Here is a 17,964-nt window from a genome sequence, read left to right as displayed (position 1 = left end):
ACTCTTAACATTTTAACCTTAACACTCTTAACATTGTCTTTACTTCAATCAGAGACGAGAACATGACTGATCCGTAAAGTAGGGCACCTGGGGAAATCTAGGGATGCTCAGGATTTCTGCTGCATCTTGTACAGTATCGGTGTGTGTGTGTAATACCAAACGCTGGAGGGTGAGGCGGTGTGACCACGTCATGATTTCTTGATGCTCATATTACATTGACGCAGGCATGCTGAACTTTCACACGGAAAAACAGAAGTGTGAGCGAGCGAAAGCAAGAAACAGAGCCGGAGGGGGCCGAAAGTTTGGAGGCTGCAGAAAGTGAAGTAGCAAGCTTGGGGAGTGGACCTAGTCACTGATTTATTTGCAAAGAAGAAAAAAACAGAGGAGGTGAAAGCTTTGCCTTGCCCCCTGTTTTTCTTTGGCAAAGATTTGCCGAGTTGTATCTGTGCCCCTTGGGGTGAGGGAGAGCTCGCGTTGCCCTCAGTGCCCGCGCAGTGTCTCAGCCCCCCCCCCCCACCACAAGAGCAGGAGAAGCTACCCCCCACCCCCACATTTAATGTCATCAGAGCTAGAGGAGCTGGTTCCTGTATCTCAACATCAAAAAAAAAGTCCCAATAAAGAGGAAGGCACTCCGGACGTCAGCAAGCGAGAGAAGCAAAAAACCCACAGCAGAAAACACGACGATCAAATTGAACTGTAGACTGAGGTAAAATATTTGATACTTTCAAAAACTTTTCCGTGCTGTATATAAATATTCTACAAATTGGAAACATTTTGAGGTGCAAGCTAGACAAGCAGTTGTTTCAATTTTTTTTATAACTACAAAATGTTCCAAAAGTGTCGAGCTGTTTCTGTTTTGCAATCTTTCTAACCTGTCCAGGAAGTAAGCATCGCCTCGAATTGCTACAGTATTTACTGTCACGTTCGGTTACTTTTTAACAAAAACTTACGAAATTTGGACTTACATCTTGACGCGTTTATTCAAAAAGAAATGTGTGGGTATAAATTTAAGAGGCTAATTTAATTTTGCAGCCTGTTCCCAGAATGTTGCTGACCAATCCCTTCTAACAGACTCCACACTGTATATTTTATGTAGGTGGTGTGTATTTTCATGATAAAAAATAAATAAATATGAAATCTCACCTCCTTGTATCCCCCCCCCCCGTTATTTTCCGGTAAATTCGTGTGCTTGAACAGAGGAGCAACCAAGTATAAATATTTTTAGGATGGGGTTGGGCGGGGGGAACAACAGGAAAAATTCTGGGATTTGGACAGAGGACATCAATGGCAAAAGGTTCGTGCTGGGGCAGGGATATGTGCTCTGTGGTTGTACAGACGTAAGAAAGAACTTGAATTTATATAGCGCATTTCACAACCTCAGGAGGTACCAAAGTGCTTTACAGCCAATGAAGTACTTTTTAAAGTGTAGTCACTGTTGTAATGTAGGAAACACAGCAGCCAATTTGTGCACAGCAAGGTCCCACAAACAGCAATGTGATAATGTGTTTTTTTTATTGATGTTGATTGAGGGTTAAATATTGGCCAGGACACCAGGGAGAATTCTCCTGCTCTTTGAATAGTGCCATGGGATCTTTTACCTCAGTTTAACATCTTATCCGAAAAACGGCACCACAGACAGTGCAGCACTCCTTGAGTACTGCACTGCACCGTCAGTTTAGATTGTGTGCTCAAGTCTCTGGAATGGAGCTTGAACCCACAACCTTCTGACTCAGAGGCAAGAAAGAGTGCAATCACTGAGCCACAGCTAACACCTAACCATGTATAACCAATGGAGGGGTGGGGGGGGGTGGTTGGTGGTGACAACTGGTTATACATTTGTACACAGATGTGTTTTTTGGATTTGGAGAGGGAAACATATATAACCCCTTGTTAAAAAGTTGAGGGGCATATCCTTGTCACCCCCCCCCCAGTATTTACATCAATAACTTGGTGTCATTATTGTGCAATAAGAAAATAAAGTTTCTAATCTTTATTTATGGCATATTGCAGCTCATACTGCACATTCCTGCAGTGCATTTTATTTTCTGACAGGGCAGTACAATTAAGCTGGTTACCTGTTGGGTTTGGGGGAGAATAGTAGCAAACAATCAATCAATCAACTGGATAGTGAAGCTTTGATTGAAAGTTCTGGACAAGTGCGGGTGACCCCATTTTGTTCTTAGTGGATGTGTGGTGGCCTTGTATCAATTTGTGCATATTCAATCAGGCCTGTATGCACAGGTTTTTATAAAAGCTTTATCCCCATCTGGTTTTTAACAGCCCCTAGAACACCATAACTTTGCTCAAACATATTCCTTTAGTGAGTTCAGTTGGGTGTAACAAATACAACTTGTACCTTAATGTCCTTAGTTGCAGTCCCAGTGCCAACTATCACTTTTAATTAATTATGCTACCATTACTTATCCGCTCATTGCCCTATTCAATTTGAATGACTGAACTCATGCCAACATCTATGAATGGAATTAAAGGTGACAATGATCTGATAATTAAGTAATTAGAGCTGTAGTTATACTGTGGCTGCAAACTTAGCGGCCACAACGTGTGCAGACTGTGCTTGAGGTGTAGTTGGCAGGTCTTGAGTGTAGGTAGTAAGTCTGCTGCTGCTAAGCCTCTCGCTGGTGCTCTGCTCACTTGTGGAACGTTCCAGTGACAGCATGTTGCTGAATTGTACCTCCAAAGTTGTGTACCCGTCAGCACCTAATTTAGATTTCTTAATTTTTTAAAAAATAAGCTCTCCCCAATTTAGTTAAATAGTTTGTTGTGATTTTTATTTTGGGCTGTAAAAATTTGGAACTTCCCCCTCCCTCCACCCTAAGGCTGTGGATGCTGGGACAATTGAAGCTTTCAAGACTGAAATAGATTTTTGTTAGGTAAGGTTATCGAGGGTTATGGAACAAAGGCGCGGAAATGGAATTGAGGTGCAGATCAACCATGATCTAATTGAATGGCCACTCGGGTTGATTGGCCTACTCCTGTTTTCTAATGTATTATGTTATTTTATTTTACCTTAAATTTTCTTTTTGTACTAATTCTGATAGGGAAGAAAACCCCAAGCTTTCACTTCTTGTTTTCTGGTCTCCGAGCTTTCACATCTAGAACCCATGCTCTGGAATTCTCTCCTTAAACCCCTCACCTCTTCACTTCCTTAAAACAAACCTCTTTGACCAAGTTTTTGGTCACTTCTCCTAATGTCTCCTTCTTATACATATACTTCAACCACATAACAAACTGTTAAAAGGGGTGTTTTCTTAAGTAAGCATTTGTTTGGAGAGGGCATACAATGCAATAGAAGCATTGTTTGTTGCACTGAACAAGGGGTGTGACGATCAAGGCCATTAGTTTACGGTTTTCATGAGCAAAATGTACAGAATCTTGGAATGACCACCAACACCTTTATTTTAAATTTATCATCCTCCTGTTCAAATCTCCCTATGGCCTCGCCCCTCCCTATCTCTGTAACCCTACAACCCTCCGAGAACTCTACGTTCCTCCAGCTCTGGTCTCTTGTGCATCCCCACTATTGGCGGTTGTGCCTTCAGCCGTCTAGGTCCTAAGCTCTGGAATTCCTGCCCAAAATCTCTCCACTTCTCTCTTCTCCTTTAAGACTCTGCTTAAAACCTACCTTTTTGACCAAGCGTTTGGTCACCTGTTCTAATGTCTCCTTCATTGGTTCGGTGTCAATTTCTGTTTGATTATGCTTCTATGAAGCGCTTTGGGACGTGTTGCTATCTAAATGCAAGTTGTTGTTGTTGAATTTGATCATGGAAACGCTAGTAAAAAATCTGGAATTCTGTACAAGAGAAATGGGTTCGACTTATTTGGTCATTGTAAACAGATGTCTCTTATGATTTATTTCAATGCGAATTGCATCATTGTAAATGGAAAATACAAATGCTGTTTTAAAGTTTGTGTCCTGGGTTTTCAGATTACTGTATCAAACTCTTTCAAAACTTTGCTTACCATATGGTATCTCGCAGCAAGTCCTTCTCACTTATCACCCTCTTCCTTGCTGATCTACATTGGCTTCTGGTTTCTCCAACATCTCAAATTTAGAATTCTCATCTTTGTCTTTAAATCCCTCCATGGCCTCACCACTCCCTATCTCTATAACTTCCTACAGGCCTGTAACCCTTCCAACCTTCTCATTCCAACCTCCTGTGAATCTTTTCCCTCTTCATCCCATTGGTGGCGGTTCCTTCAGCCACCTAAATCCCATGCTCCAGAACTCCCTCCTTAAACCCCTCCACCTCTCCACTTCTTTAAAACACATATCTTTGACCAACCTTTTGGTCACTCCTACTAATGTCTCTTTCTTTGGCTGAGCATCCATTTTATTTCTCATGCCTTGGGACATTTTGCAAGCTTGTAAGTGCTATATAATTTCAGGTTGTTGCTTTGTTTGCAATTTTAACTGAGGTCTTAATACATTTAGAATTGAGGGATAACATCACTATTAAAATTATGTATGAACTTGGTATGTGTTTGTATGTTATTGTTGCCCAACGTAATTTCTTAGCTTAAATGCGTAGGGTAGAGATCATGATAGAGCAGATTGTGTGGGGGTAATATTGACTTTGGGCGATATCTGATCAGCCTCCCGTTATACACCTCTCCCAGTTTTCCATTGACTTCTGTGTCTGGAAGAAATGGACTTCAGGGACCATTAGCCCTTTTCTCTTCCATGTTTTCTTCCATGACATCGGCTCCTCATGCGTGAGTTGGCTCTTTTCCTGAAGGATGCCTAAATGACCTATGTACACTGGCAGTCACTTAAATACATACAAATGATGGCCTGAACATTTCAATTTCCCACTTCCACATCTCCTCTCCACTGCTTAACTCATGCTGGAGCACTCTGCTGGTACCTTTGCCATGTGGCTATTCATCACGCATTATCTAAAAAGCGGCTATTGGACCACAGTAGGCATCACAGCTGAGCCTAACTCTAACCTCATCTGATATCCAGAGTAGCGCATTTTTCAGTTGGAATTGATACATTGTGATCAGGAGCGAGGACACAAGCTGTCTTTTTTGCCTCCTTAGTAAGGGGCACTGAGACAAATTATAGCACCCCATACTGCCACTCTGGCTTGAAACAGAACAACTCCATGCAGGTCGAGAATTGAATTTGGGACCTTTTATTCTGTATGGCTCAGCTCCATGATGTCTTTGTCAACCGACTTATGGTCAGACTTTTCCTGAGAATTTTATTTTTTTTATAGCTATAAGTTCACCCAGATTTAGATGACAGTGGAAATCGGGAGAGATGTAAAACGGGCTGCCGATTAGCTATCACCTTTACACTATCACACAAATTCAAAATTACCCCGAACAGTTCTAGCCAAATGCTAGGCTTGAATTACAAGCAGGATAGGCAGTCAGACCCAGACTCTGATCCACATGAGCAGAGTTGGTTATACAACAAACCACACGAGTGATCCTGGGGTGATTTATGGATAGCACGGACTCGATGGGTCCTTCTGTGCTGTAACCATTCTATGATTCTATGATGTTAACACATAACTGAGATGTAATGATACATCCTAATAGGTTGCCAGCTATTTGCTCTTTATAATATACGATGTGCCAGTTAACTGTTGTGCATCCACCCACAGATTGTAAATGTGGAAGAGTGCAGACTCTCGTGCTCAAATTAATAGCCTGCTTTCCTTAGATCGTTTTATTGGGTAAAAGAAGTCAGGGAGGAATTTCAATTTTTTTTCTCCTTGAAACCTTTATCCGTGGAAATTGATTTCCTTGAGGACAGATAAGGTTGGGAAGGGCCGCTGACAGTGCACTATGTAGAAGACTTATTGAAAGTTATGGGCTTTGAAAGGCTGAATGCTTCTTTCTTAAGGGGGGATTTTAACTCCTGGGCTAGAAGCCAGTGGGATGCCTGCCTGGAAGTCCTCCATCGGCAGCTCGGCCAATATTGACTGACGGTACCTCTTTTACATTCCACCGAAACGGACGTAAAGAAGGAGCTGGCTGGCTGCTGGCAGGTGATGTTTTGGTGGCTGGGAGGCGCGGGAGGAGGGGTGGGAAGGAGGCGCAGCAGAAGCCCAGACTTTCTTTTTGGGGCCCAGGGTAGGACTCCTCTTGGCCTTACAAAGATAAGTTTTAAAACATACCTTTTTGGATCTCAGCTTCTTCTCCAACAGGTTTAACTGAGCGGGTCTCCCACTCAATACACTGTTAAAATGAAATCGGGGTCCATGGGGTCCATCATTGGACCCTGATTAGCGTTTATTAACGGGGCTCCCACCTGAATCTGGTGAGCATCTCAGCCACCGGCAAAAACAGCTAGGTTAAACCTGCTGCGGGGGGCGGGGGGGGGGGCGGTGGGGGGGGTGAATGGAGCTGCAAATAGAGCCACTCAATTTGAACTCCCGGTTTCCGCCAGGCAGAGGGAGTTAATGTTCCTCCAATAGTTTCATGTTGCCCTGCAATTTTGCTCCTCCATTCAAAGCACAGTCACTATATGCCATCAAGTAAAATTTTGAAGGAGGTGCAGGAACAGGTGGCAGGACAAGTTCACAAAAATCAGTGATAAAATTAATTGGCACTTGAAAAAATATGAGTTAATAAATGAAAGTCAGCATGGATTTATTGTAGGCAAATTGTGTTTGACTAACTTGATTGAGTTCTTTCAAGAAGTAATGGCAAGGTTAGTGCAGTTGATGTTGTGTATATGGACTTTCAAAAGGCGTTTGACAAAATACCACATAATAGACTTGTTCACAAAATTCAAACCCATGGGATTAAAGGGGCAGTGGCTGCGTGGATAGGAATTTGACTGAGGGCCAGAAAACAGAGTGGTGGTGAATGGTTGTTTTTCAGACTGGAGGAAAGTGTGCAGTGGCGTCCCCTAGGGGCTGGTGTTGGGACCACTGCTCTTTTTAATATATATTAATGACCTGAACGTGGGTATACAGGGCATAATTTCAAAGTTTGCAGATGACACGAAACTCAGAAATGTAGTAAATATTGAGGAAAATAGTAACAGACTTCAGGAAGACATAGGCAGACTGGTGAAATGAGCATACACATGGCAGATGAAATTTAACACAGAGAAAGGTGAAGTGATTCATTTTGGTAGGAAGAATGAAGACAGGCAATATAAACTAAATGGTACAATTTGAAAGGCGGTACAGGAACAGAGAGACATGGGGTTGCACATATACAAATCTTTGAAGGTGGCAGGACAAGTTGAGAAGGCTGTTAAAAAGGTATACGGGATCCTTGGCTTTATAAATAGAAGCATAGAGTACAAAAGCAAGGAAGTTATATTAAACCTTTATAAAATACTGGTTAAGCCCCAGTGGGAACATTGTGGCCATTTCTGGGTACCACACTTTAGGAAGGATGACAAGGCTTTAGAGAGGGTGGAGAGGAGATTTAGTAGAATAGTACCAAGACTTCAGTTACGTGGAGAAATTAAAGAAAATGGGGTTGTTCTCCATTTGATTAGAGAAAGTTAAGGGGAGATTGATAGAGGTGTTCAAAATCATGAACGGTTTTGATGCAGTAAATAAGGAGAAACTGTTTCCAGTGGCAGAAGGATCAACAACGAGAGGACACAGATTTAAGGTAATTGGCAAAAGAACCAGAGGCGACATGAGGAATTTTTTTTTACGCAGCGAGTTGTTAATATCTGAAATGCACTGCCTGAAAGGGTGGTGGAATCAGATTCAATGATAACTTTCAAAAGGGAACTGGATAAATACTCGAGCGCGAAAAATCTGCAGGGCTATGGGGAAAGAGCAGGGGAGTGGGACTAATTGTATAGCTCTTTGAAAGAGCCGATACACACATGATGGCCTCCTTCTGTGCTGTATCATTTTATGATTCTATGATAGGCTGTTAAAAAGCATATAAATGAGGCACTGAGTACAGAAACAAGGAAGTTATGCTCAAGCTTTAGTAATCACTGGTTGGGCCTCAGCTGGAGTATTGTGTGCAATTCTGGGCACCACAATTCAGGAAGGCTGTCAATGCATTGGAGAGGGTGCAGAGGAGATTTACTAGAATAGTTCCAAGGTTGGGGGACTTCAGTTATCTGGACAGACTAGAGAAGCTGGGTTTGTTCTCAGAGCAGAGAGGTTAAGGGGAGATTTAATAGAAGTGTTCAAAATTATGAAGGGTTTTGATAGAGTAGATAGGGAGAATCTGTATCCAGTGGCAGGAGGGTCGGTAACCAGAGGACAGATTTAAAATAATTGGCAAAAGAACCGGAGGGGAGATGAGCAGAATTTTTTTTAATGTAGTGACTTGTTATGATCTGGAAGGAGGCCATTCAGCCCGACATGTCTGTTCCTGCTCTTTTTTAGAGCAATCCAAAACTAACCCAGTCCCTCCTCATAGCCCTGTCTTCCGCTGCTCACTTTCTTAGTGACAATTATAAGTAATGACACTTCATCACTGACTCCCGAAGCAGAGGAAATGATCATTTTCTTATTCACTCTATCAAAAGGGCTGATAAGTGGCAAGTAATATTCGCGCCAGACAAGTGCCAGGCAATGACCATCTCCAACAAGAGAGAATCTAACCACCTCCCCTTGACATTCAACGGCATTACCATCGCTGAATCCCCCACCATCAACATCCTGGGGGGTCACCACTGACCAGAAACTTAACTGGACCAGCCGCATAAATACTGTGGCTACAAGAGCAGGTCAGAGGCTGGGTATTCTGCGACGAGTGACTCACCTCCTGACTCCCCAAAGCCTTTCCACCATCTACAAGGCACAAGTCAGGAGTGTGATGGAATACTCTCCACTTGCCTGGATGAGTGCAGCTCCAACAACAGTCAAGAAGCTCGACACCATCCAGGACAAAGCAGCCCACTTGATTGGCACCCCATCCACCACCCTAAACATTCACTCCCTCCACCACCGTTGTACAGTGGCTGCAGTGTGTACCGTCCATAGGATGCACTGCAGCAACTCGCCAAGGCTTCTTCGACAGCACCTCCCAAACCCACGACCTCTACCACCTAGAAGGTCAAGGGCAGCAGGCACATGGGAACAACACCACCTGCATGTTCCCCTCCAAGTCACACACCATCCCGACTTGGAAAAATATTGCCGTTCCTTCATTGTCGCTGGGTCAAATCCTGGAACTCGCTACCTAACAGCACTGTAGGAGAACCTTCACCACACGGACTGCAGCGGTTCAAGAAGGCGGCTCACCACCACTTTCTCAAGGGCAATTAGGGATGGGCAATAAATGCCGGCCTTGCCAGCAACGCCCACATCCCATGAATGAATAAAAACAAAACCCTTCATAATTTTAAAAACCTCTAATAAATTCCCTCATGGCCTTTTCGGCTCCGATGGAAATAGTTGCAGAATCTTTTGAGATACTGTAATGTAAAGGATTTAAACCCTGAAATTACATTATGTGAATATTAGCCCATTTGGATTAACATCTCCGTTAAAATAACAACCAAAGCAATTTCACAAGATCCATCCGCAAGTGCAACCATGAGCTTCCTGTCTACCTTGCTACTTCAGTTCTCTGTCCCACTCCTACTCTAGGCTTTGTCTTTAGCCTTCTACGCTGATCCATTGAAGCTTAATGCAAGCTTGAGGAACAGCACCATGGGGTAGAAATTGGTATGCATTGCGCCTGTTTTTCGGGCATAAAACAGGTGCAATGCATTCCAATTTAGCAGTGGGACAGCTTACACCCAATCTGTCCAGGCGGCAGTCCCACTGCTAAATTTGTGTGGACCATTTTTTTGGGGAGTCTCGTTCTGTCTGTCTCTCACTGCATACAAGCTGCACCGAGATAAGGCCATGACGTGTGCTCAGTAACTCAGAACACAGACCAGTCCAGATTGAACCGCATGGTACTGCTATACATAATGTAACACTGTAAACAGGTAATTCACTCATTATTAATGAGTGACTGCTGACAATTTGGGACATTTATAGGCGGGGACTTATGACAGTAGGTACTTAATAAATGCATTACTAATGGCGACTCATTGCCTTTAACCCTTAGTCTTTGAAGTTACACTGTGCAATATCAGAGTGCAAACACATGTGCCTGAATAAAATTCCTTAATTCGCTATTTTAACAGTTGTGTTAACGAGTTTATTTTAAACTGTTTAGCATCTCCATTTAAATCACGGACAAAGGAATTTCAGGTGACCACGTTAAGCATTCATCTAATATTTCACATGCAAAGTTTACATGATGCAACCATATTAGTCTCTGCATTGTGGCATTTTGATTGGCTAGCAGCTGGTTTTTAGCCGATGAAAGTCCCCTTTTCTGAAAGAAAACTTGCTCCCAGCTTCAAAATAGATGGTGTGAGAGAGTAGGAAGGAGAAAGAAGGCAACTTAAAAACTTGAATTACTTTTTCAGGACATAACAGTACAAGAAAGATATAGCAGGTCAGATTAGATAGGAAAAAAGTGAACTAAAATGTAGGACCAAAAGAGAATGTGGGGATAAAGCAAAAACAAACAGAATGGAGGGAAAAACTACAGATTTGGGGTGAATTTCCTTGGTGAATCCATCAACCTTCCACTGAAGTTACAGTAGCCGATTGGGAGACTCCGCGAGTAAATTCTCAGCGATTGTTTATTAAAGTTAGGTTTCTAGAGTTGCTTCCTGATGTTTGAATATATTTAGCACTGAAATATTAGAGCTATTTTCAGTACAACAGTTCTATAAGCTGGTAACTCTGAAAATCAGCCAGCCCAGGGAGGCTGGAGTTTTTCCCTCAGCCTGCTGGCTGTCTGTGAATTAGTTATTGCAGTTTTAAGAAAATCGCAAAACCACTGGTGGAAATACTAGGTCACAGCCAATGCTGAGAGGAAACTTTTGGAAAATGAGCAAAAGAAAAACTTAATAAAAACGGTCCTTTTTTAAAATAAATCTTTCAAATAAGAATGAAGAGGAGTCTTTATATAATACTATCCACCTACCAATGAGATTTTTTTTTATATAACTGCCTCGGCTTTGTGATAGTCCCTGTCTTTCCACTGGATCGACTGAACAATTTACTTTTTTTTTGTGAGCAATAGGATTTATTTATGGAATTTGTGCTGTGAGCAAATGTACTGCTATTTACCTCAAACACAAGAAACCGTGGAAATCTGGTCCACAGACAGTTTAGTGACTAATTACAAAGATGGATTCATCCTTAGTGGCATCCGGCCTCTTGTAATTGGAGTTACCTAGGCAACGCCTTAGAGGTGTTTTTTTTGCTATCTTGTTGATTTCTGGCTGCCAGTAATTGGAGTTACCTAGACAACAGTCTGACAAAGTTTGTTAATAGTAATCTACTTGCCAGCATTGTGGGAGCATTTTCACCACACGGACTGTAGCGGTTCAGGAAAAAGGCCCATCACCATCTTCTCATAATATCATATAGCTCAGAAGGAAGCTATTCTCCTATTGAGTGGTGCGCAATCAAATTCCCTTTTGATAGTTACGATTGAATCTGCTTCCACCACCCTTTCAGATTCCAGATCACAACAACTCGCTGCATAAGGGCAGCTAGGGATGGGCAATAAATGCCATGCTTGCCAGCAACGCCCACTTCCCGAGAATGAACTAATAAACCTATTACACCTGTTGCAATTTTAGCAGTCTTTATTTACTTCAATAGTTTTAATAGTTTCTAATAACGTCGTAGATAAGAGTGCTTGAATGTCACGTTTAAAAAAAAAAAAATCTTTTTCTATACTTTGACTTTTTTTATTCCCTTTTTTTCTGCAAATGGTGATATACAACCATGTTTTTGATGCCCCCTTTGAACATTAAGCCTTGCTGTGAAACCTTTTAAAGAACTACCTGGGCTAGTGTACAGTAGGAGAGGCTGGAGTTACTTTTGGTGAAATTGTAATCATTGGCTTATAACCTTTTGAAGGCCTTGTTCAGACGTGGTTCGCCTTTGAGGGTTTTTTTTTATTCGTTCATGGGATGTGGGCATCGCTGGCGAGGCCGGCATTTATTGCCCATCCCTAATTGCCCTTGAGAAGGTGGTGAGCCGCCTTCTTGAACTGCTGCAGTCCATGTGGTGATGGTTCTCCCACTGTGCTGTTAGGAAGGGAGTTCCAGGATTTTGACCCAGCGACGACGAAGGAACGGCGATATATTTCCAAGTCGGGATGGTGTGTGACTTGGAGGGGAAGGTGCAGATGGTGTTGTTCCCATGTGCCTGCTGCTCTTGTCCTTCTAGGTGGTAGAGGTGGCGGGTTTGGGAGGTGCTGTCGAAGAAGCCTTGGCGAGTTGCTGCAGTGCATCCTGTGGATGGTACACACTGCAGCCACTGTGCGCCGGTGGTGAAGGGAGTGAATGTTTAGGGTGGTGGATGGGGTGCCAATCAAGCGGGCTGCTTTATCTTGGATGGTGTCGAGCTTCTTGACTGTTGTTGGAGCTGCACTCATCCAAGCAAGTGGAGAGTATTCCATCACACTCCTGACTTGTGCCTTGTAGATGGTGGAAAGGCTTTGGGGAGTCAGGAGGTGAGTCACTCGTCGCAGAATACCCAGCCTCTGACCTGCTCTTGTAGCCACAGTATTTATATGGCTGGTCCAGTTAAGTTTCTGGTCAATGGTGATCCCCAGGATGTTGATGGTGGAGGATTCGGCGATGGTAATGCTGTTGAATGTCAAGGGGAGGTGGTTAGACTCTCTCTTGTTGGAGATGGTCATTGCCTGGCACTTATCTGGCACGAGTGTTACTTGCCACTTATCAGCCCAAGCCTGGATGTTGTCCAGGTCTTGCTGCATGCGGGCTCGGACTGCTTCATTATTTGAGGGGTTGTGAATGGAACTGAACACTGTGCAATCATCAGCGAACATTGCCATTTCTGACCTTATGATAGAGGGTAGGCCATTGATGAAGCAGCTGAAGATGGTTGGGCCTAGGACACTGCCCTGAGGAACTCCTGCAGCAATGTCCAGGGGCTGAGATGATTGGCCTCCAACAACCACTACCATCTTCCCTTGTGCTAGGTATGACTCCAGCCACTGGAGAGTTTTCCCCCTGATTCCCATTGACTTCAATTTTACTAGGGCTGCTTGGTGCCACACTCGGTCAAATGCTGCCTTGATGTCAAGGGCAGTCACTCTCACCTCACCTCTGGAATTCAGCTCTTTTGTGCATGTTTGGACCAAGGCTGTAATGAGGTCTGGAGCCGAGTGGTCCTGGCGGAACCCAAACTGAGCATCGGTGAGCAGGTTATTGGTGAGTAAGTGCTGCTTGATAGCACTGTCGACGACACCTTCCATCACTTTGCTGATGTTTGAGAGTGGACTGATAGGCCGGATTGGATTTGTCCTGCCTTTGAGGATTTTCAATGTGATGGAGTTTTTTGACGAGGTAACAGAGAGGGCCGATGAGGGCAATGCAGTTGATGTGGTGTATATCGACTTTCAAAAGGTGTTTGATAAAGTGCCAGATAATAGGCTTGTCATCAAGATTGAAGCCTATGGAATAAAGGGGGCAGTAGCAGCATGGATACAGAATTGGCTAAGTAACAGGAAGCAGAGAGTAGTGGTGAACGGTTGTTTTGCGGACTGGAGGGAGGTGTACAGTGGTGTTCCTCAGGGGTCGGTACTAGGACCACTGCTTTTCTTGATATATATGAATAACTTGGACTTGAATATACAGGGCACAATTTCCAAATTTGCAGATGACACAAAACTTGGAAGTGTCATGTACAGTGAGGGGGATAGTGATAGACTTCAATAGGATGTTGATAGGCTGGTGAAATGGGCGGACACGTGACAGCACTGTGGGAGAACCGTCACCACACGGACTGCAGCGGTTCAAGAAGGCGGCTCACCACCACCTTCTCGAGGGCAATTAGGGATGGGCAATAAATGCCGGCCTTGCCAGCGACGCCCACATCCCGTGAACGAATAAAAAAAAAAGATGAAATTTAACGCAGAAAAATGCAAAGCAATACATTTCGGTAGGAAGAATGAGGAGAGGCAATATAAACTTGAGGGCACAATTCTAAAAGGGGTACAGGAACAGAGAGATCTTGGGGCGATATGTGCACAAATCATTGAAGGTGGCAGGGCAGGTTGAGAAAGCAGTTAAGAAAGCATATGGAATCCTGGGCTTTATAAATAAAGGCATAGAGTACAAAAGCAAGGAAGTCATGATGAACCTTTATAAAATGCTGGTTTGGCCACAGCTGGAGTATTGTGTCCAGTTCTGGGCACCGCACCTTCGGAAAGATGTGAAGGCCTTAGAGAGGGCGCAGAATAGATTTACCAGAATGATTCCAGGGATGAGGGACTTTAATTATGTGGATAGACTGGAGAAGCTGGGGTTGTTCTCCTTGGAACAGAGAAGGTTGAGAGGAGTTTTGATAGAGGTATTCAAAATCATGACGGGTCTAGACTGAGTAGATAGAGAGAAACTGTTCCCGTTGGTAGAAGGATCAAGAACCAGAGAACATAGATTTAACGTGATTGGCAAAAGAACCAAAGGCGACATGAGGAAAAACTTTTTTACACAGCGAGTGGTTAGGATCTGGAATGCACTGTCAGATGGGGGTGGTTCAGGCAGATTCAATCGTAGCTTTCAAAAGGGAACTGGATAAGTACTTGAAAGGATAAAATTTGCAGGGCTCTGGGATAGGGCGGGGGACTGGGACTAACTGGATTGCTCTTGCATAGAGCCGGCACGGACTTGATGGGCCAAATAGCCTCCTTCCGTGCTGTAACCTTTCTATGATTCTAGAAATATTCATTGACATTACATTATATAATCTCTGTGTCTACAGCTAAAGCTTTTGTAGTTTAACTATCAAAACACACCAAAACTTCTTTGCAATAGTTTACAACAGATCTGTAGAGGAGACCTTCCCAGATGTTTATTGCAATGACGTTTTAAGCGGGCAGAGTATTCTGAAGACTGAGAGTTCCAATTTTACAAATTACATCCCTGGTAAGATAGAGGTCAGAGGAATTTGATATTAGAAGTTTGTATGCAGTTTCCTGGCTCTAGAATCTAGGTAACTGGCTAATCTCTCTCTTAGCAGACAGTTCAAGATCACTGTTGGTAGCAATCTGGTAATATGGATGACTTACTTGCCTGCCCTGGTGACAGGAGAGATCACCTAAAGATTTGGGAGAAAGGCAGCTTACAAAATGGAAGTGAGGGAGGAGGGAAGGGAACTAAAGAGATGAATCAGTGCAGCCATATCAGTCTGCAAAACTCAAGATGGGGAAAAGTGGTGTCATACATTTCCAGTGAACTGGGATTAGAAGTTCAAATGCTAAATGTTTTCTGGAATCTCAAGGTGTGTCCCTGGAGAAGGAATCCCTCATTGAGCCCAAAGTTCATTTTTAGTAAGCTCTCTTGCAAAGATTGTTTTTAACATGTTCCAGAAATAGGAACGGGAGAAGGCCATTTAGCTCGTCGAGCCTGTTCCGCCATTCATTGAGGTCACAACTGATCTGTGACCTAACTCCATAACTGGTTTTTTGTGTGTGTGTGTGTTTTATCTGTGTGTATGTTTGTGTGTTTATCTGTGTGTGCGTAAGCTTGTGACTAATGCTACTTTGAGCTCAGTGAACTTGCATAAACATATGCGTAAATCAGAGGAAATCAGTCCCCGAAGGATTTTCTAGTATTTTACTTTCAGTGCTAAATGGAACATCTGATAGAGAGATTTGGCTGCAGTTGAAGAACCTGATGCAAAACAGATGGACAATAACATCATTCGTTCCCTCTGTGTGAATAGAGGGACCGGCAGCATTGTGTTCTGCAAACTTATTGGCAAAGTAACCCGGGATTATATTATTGAGGGAAAAATATGTTTTGTTTCAATGCAATGGCCGACTGCCCTGAATGTGTTTTGTAGCATCTACCAGTTTCACAACTGAAATTACAGTCAGTAACCTTGGGGGCCAGGGATAGAGCCGAATCTCTTTTCTTTTTACAAACTTTGCAGATCTCCTGTGTTTTATGGAATTCTTTTCTTGCAATTTTCTTCTCTCTGATAGCACTGACTCATCATGGCTTCCAGCAGTTCTTGGGTACCTTATCCATGTGTTCATTCTTGTGTGAGCCCAGACAGCGAGTGTTGGCCGGTTACTTGATTGCAGAGGACCATCACAACCAAACCCGAGCCTGTTCTTGCCCAAAGTCTGCATCTAGTGAAGTCATTTGATCATGATTAGGAATGGGAATACTGGCCGATCACCTGCTTCCCCAATCCCAAGTCCAGGAGTGCTGAGGCCAGTTGTAGTAACCCTACCACTGTCTAGCTGAGATATTAGTTGACACTGATTGGAGCTTGGACCTGGGACTTTCCTGGTCTGCATGGCTCAGGCACTCACTGGACATAGATTTACCAACAGAGCCGATTACTATGGTACAGTGGGCAAAGGCAGCGTTTGTTGTGGGACTATGCCATACAGACTTGAATACCCCAGGTCAACTGGTTTGTGTTGAGTTATCCGATAGTCTTGGCAGCAGTTGAGATGTTACAGTTGGCCTCAGCACCCTGAAAATCAGCCAGCTGCCATGTGAAGAATAGAAAAATATAATATTTTTTAAATGGTGAGAAACTATTAAATGTTGGTGTTCAGAGAGATTTGGGTGTCCTTGTGCACGGAACATAGGAAGTTAACATTCAGGTACAGCAAGCAATTAGGAGGCAAATGGTATGTTGGCCTTTATTGCAAGGGGGTTGGAGTACAAGAGTAAGGAAATCTTGCTACAATTGTACGGGGTGTTGATGAGACCACACCTGGAGTATTGTGCACAGTTTTAATCTCCTTACCGAAGGAAGAATATACTCGCCTTACAGGTGGTACAACAAAGGTTCACTAGATTGATTCCTGGGATGAGAGGGTTGTCCTATGAGGAGAGATTGAGTAGAATGGGCCTAAACTTTCTGGAGTTTAAAAGAATGAGAGGTGATCTCACTGAAACATATAAGATTCTGAGAAGGCTTGACAGGGTAGATGCAGAGAGGCTGTTTGCCATGGTTGGAGAGTCCAGAAGTAGGGGGCATAGTCTCAGGATAAGGGGTCGGCCATTTAGGACTGAGATGAGGAGGAATTTCTTCACTCAGAGGGTTGTGAATCTTTGGAATTCTCTACTGCAGAGGGCTGTGGATGCTCAGTCATTGAATATATTCAAGGCTGAGATAGACAGATTTCTGGACTCTAGGGGAATCAAGGGATATGGGGATCGGGAGGGAAAGTGGAGTTGAGGTTGAAGATCAGCCATGATCTTATTGAATGGTGGAGCAGGCTCGAGGGGCCATACGGACTACTCCTGCTCCTATTTCTTATGTTCTTATGTTCTCATGTGTGTATAAGGCACAGGTCATAGTATCTTATATATATCTTCTATACTCAAGGAAAATTTATGCAACCCTTTCTGCATAATTTAACCCTCTAAGCCTCAGTATCATTCTGGTAACAGGCTTGTTGGCACTGGTGATGACAATATTCATGTTTAGGGTTCTTTATAATCCATGATTGAATGAAAAAGGAATAATTGTTGAGGTTTAAAAAATCATCCAACAGCATTTGGCAGTTTGACTCTACAGTCTACCCCTGATAATTCAAAGTCATTCTTTGCGATAAAATAAATTTGAACAAAACAACAAAAGTAACACAGCAATATGGGAATTCAGCATTTGGGCCTTGCAAGTAATGCTGGTCTACTGGACTGAGACCAATGTGAGTAACCAAATGATCTGTCTGACAGAACTGTTGAATGATGTTCCATTGCACTGTGTTCCAATATGTAAGGGAGTTTCTTGTGCAGGATCTCAGCTGTCAGTTTCTGTAACTGCTCATGTATGTATAGGCACAGGGAATAGTATTTCCTTAGTTTCTAGTATGTTGATTTGCTAGTAGTTTTTAACTGTGGCTAATATTTCTATTTTTCTTATGTGAATTTTTGTTGCGCTATGGAGAGACTAATCATAGAATCATAGATAG

The 17,964-nt window shown here is 43.1% G+C and overlaps 1 protein-coding gene across 1 annotated transcript in view; it reads left to right on the top strand.

Annotated features, from left to right (window-relative positions):
• The first annotated feature begins 240 nt into the window (after positions 1-240).
• map3k22 (mitogen-activated protein kinase kinase kinase 22) overlaps positions 241-17,964 on the top strand; it is a 134,482-nt gene continuing 116,758 nt past the window's right edge. Inside the window, exon 1 of the mRNA XM_067978759.1 lies at positions 241-706. The gene's annotated coding sequence lies outside the window, so the exon portion shown is untranslated. The remainder of the gene's footprint in view (positions 707-17,964) is intronic.

Source organism: Heptranchias perlo, chromosome 3 (assembly GCF_035084215.1).
Source record: "Heptranchias perlo isolate sHepPer1 chromosome 3, sHepPer1.hap1, whole genome shotgun sequence".
Classification (NCBI taxonomy): Eukaryota; Metazoa; Chordata; class Chondrichthyes; order Hexanchiformes; family Hexanchidae; genus Heptranchias; species Heptranchias perlo.
Note: the sequence above shows the minus strand (reverse complement) of the source record. Positions and strands in the feature narration are given on the sequence as shown.